The sequence below is a fragment of the Gopherus evgoodei genome, unplaced genomic scaffold, assembly GCF_007399415.2.
Source record: "Gopherus evgoodei ecotype Sinaloan lineage unplaced genomic scaffold, rGopEvg1_v1.p scaffold_100_arrow_ctg1, whole genome shotgun sequence".
Lineage (NCBI taxonomy): Eukaryota > Metazoa > Chordata > Testudines > Testudinidae > Gopherus > Gopherus evgoodei.
The window spans coordinates 15,451-18,627 of NW_022059763.1; the positions used below are offsets into that span (position 1 = coordinate 15,451).

At 45.8% G+C, this 3,177-nt stretch overlaps 1 pseudogene; it reads right to left on the reverse strand.

The window, feature by feature from the left end:
- Positions 1 to 206: 206 nt before the first annotated feature.
- LOC115639650 lies at positions 207 to 1,115 on the reverse strand (annotated as a pseudogene).
- Positions 1,116 to 3,177: the final 2,062 nt, after the last annotated feature.

Sequence of the window (3,177 nt, forward strand, 5' to 3'; positions counted from 1 at the left end):
TATTTCTTTCAGATTTTGAGAAATCTCAGTCAAAATCAGAAAATGCAAAATCTCAAGTTCTGATCCTAACACGAACATAGGCTGGTCCTCAAACAAAGTCAGCCTGACCCATTACATAAGGTGGAGGATGGGAATACTTTATTCCAGGTGGACACTAAGACTTCTGTGTGAAGAGTTCATTTCTCTTGAGAAAAAATATATCCTGCCTATATTTTCCATAGAGACACTTTTATCTCTTTGTTTCTTAGACTGTAAATGATTGGATTCATTAGTGGTGGCACCACACAATACAACACAGCAGCCATCAGGTCTAGAGATGTTGAAGACATCGACCTGGACCTCATGTATGTAAATGGTGCTGTACTGATAAATAAACAAAAAAAAGCCAGGCGAGGGATGCAGGTGGAGAAGGCTTTGTACCTGCCCTACTCAGAGGGGATTCTCATCACCGTGGAGAAGATATGAATGTAGGACACAATTATCAATACAAAGCAGACCACGTCTAGAAGAGACACAAGGACAATCAAGATAATTACATTAGCATATGTATCAGAGCAAAAGATCTTTAGCAACTGTGGGATATCACAGAAAAACTGAGCGATAACACTGGACCTGCAGAAATGTAACCTAAAGGTATTAGTTGTGTGTAATACAGAGCAGATCATGCTGCTGATCCATGAACCAACTGCCATCTGGGCACATGCACCTCTGTTCATAGTCACCTTGTAATGTAGAGGGAGGCAGATTGCAATGTAGCGATCACACGGCATCACCTTGAGAAAGATCAGCTCTGTTCCTGCAAAAGTAATAACCAGAAAGACTTGGGTGACACATCCAGAGAAAGAGGTGAGTCTGTTGTTGGTTAGGGAATCAGCCATGGACTTGGGGACCATGACTGAGATGTAGCAGAGGTCTAGGAAGTATAAGTTGCCGAGGAAAAAGTACATGGGGATGTGAAGGTGCTGGTCAAGGGCTATGACGGTGATGATGAGAAGATTCCCCACCAGGGCTGCCAGGTAAATCACTAGAAACACCAGGAAATGTAAAATCTGCTCTTCCCGCGTGTCAGAGAATCCCAGGAGAAGGAACTCAGTCACGATGGTTTGGTTGGACATTTTTTCTGCAGATGTACACTGCAGAGGGAAGACCAATGGGCAATGGTTATGGAAGAAGAAACAGAAGACAGATGGAGATTGGCTTTATTTATTACTCTGCAGGACACATGTGGCAGCTCAGGAAAATAACAAGATCCTTCCCTTTCTTCACCATCACCATATAATTACAATGTTTACAATTGCAGGTTCATGGGGCTCTACTTTACTGGCAGCTTCTTATTCAACAGACCTACTGCTTGTGTTTATTTTAAGCCCTCTCTGGTTATTTTACTGAGTAAGAAGCTGGGAGTGGATGACAGGGGATGGATCATCTGATGATGCCTGTTCTGTTCATTCCCTTTGAAACACCTGGCACGGGCCACAGTTGGAAGACAGAAGACTGAGCTAGATGGATCACTGGTCTGACCATAGCTACCCAGAGGATTCAGAGGGTCTGGGGTCTTCGGTGGCGAGGTGTCTTTCCGCTCCGGGACCCACTGCTGAATGCCCCGAAGACCCGTGGAGGTGCCCTCCGCCGCCTAACTGCCACCGAAGACCCGGAGCGGAAGAAGCTCCGGAGCCCCGGCCCCACGAGATTTTTATGGAGCACCCGGAGTGAGTGAAGGATCCTGCTCCAGGGGCCCAGAAAAACTCTCATGGGGGCCCCTGCGGGGCCTGGGGCCTGGAGCAAATTGTCTCACTTCCTCTCCCCTCTGAGCGGCCGTGTGTTTGACCCAGTATGGCCAGTCTTATGTTCTTAGGACCTTGACTCACAAAGGGTCTTAGATCCCTAAATGCAATTTTAGGCAGTTCAGTCCAGTATTTGTGCCCTACTGGAAATAACAAAACCCCCACTCAGCTGCTCCCTTACCCTGTAGATGGCTAGTCTTTCGGGGCCAGGGGCCAGATTGTTAAACATATTTAGGCACCGGGTGGGATTTTCAAAAGTCTCTAGGTGTGTAAAATTCATTGATTTCAGTGGGTGTTAGGCTACCAAGTGCATTTTAAAATCCCATTATGCATCTATATACCTTTAAACATCTGGGCCTAGGTGCCTAACTTTCCACTGGTAAAGTCCTCTGGGGATCTAAAAACCTGCTGGAGAGCAAGCCGAGGAGTTACCTCAGCTTTGGCATCCAAATTTACGCCTCAGGCCTAGTAGGACCTCAAACTAGGTGTTTCTCTGCCCATTTCACCTGCAGGGCCCAATACAGCAGGTGCTGTCAGGGCATGCCTGAACCCACCCAGTGCAAAGGTAGACAGGGTTCCCTGCATGGTGTTTAGCCCAGGGGTTAAAGCTCTCACTCAGGATGTAGGAAGCCTGCATTCGATACTTCCTTCTCCACACTATAGAAAAGGAAGTTGAGTCTCTGATTGACTGGGAGAGGGCCCTTGCCACTGGGCTATGGGGTATTCCAGGAGGGGTGTTCTGCTGAATCTGTTCCATGATGTATTAAAAGTGAATTGGGCCAGATACTCAGAAAGCAAGAATAATGCTATAGGCTGGTGGTTATGGCTCTCACCATTTCCAAGCTGGGCTAGCTCTGGTGAATTTAAACAAATGTGAGATATGATAAGATCTGGATCACTTGGTAAAGTGGGTGCAAGCAATCAATATGTGCTTTAATATGGTTAAATGTAAACAAACACATCTAGAAATAAAGAGCATAGGCCACGCTTATAGGATGGGAAAATTTGTTCTAGGAAGCAGTGACTAAAAAAATTTCAGAGTTGTGATGAATAAATCAGTTGAACATGAGCTCCCAGTGTGATGCTCTTGCCAAGAGAGCTAATGTGATCCTGGGATGAATAAATAGGGGAAACTTGAGTAAGAGCAGAGAGGTTATTTTATCTGTGTATTTGAACATAAGAACATAAGAATGGCCGTACTGTTTCAGAGCAATGGTCCATCTAGCTCAGTATCCTGTCATCCGACAGTGGCCAGTGCCAGATGCTTCAGAGGGAATGAACAGAACAGGGCAGAGTCAGAGGCTTAGGGACACCCAGAGTATAGGGTTGAATCATGACCATGTTCACTAATAGCCATTGGTGAATCTATCCTCCCTGAATGTATAGTTAGTTG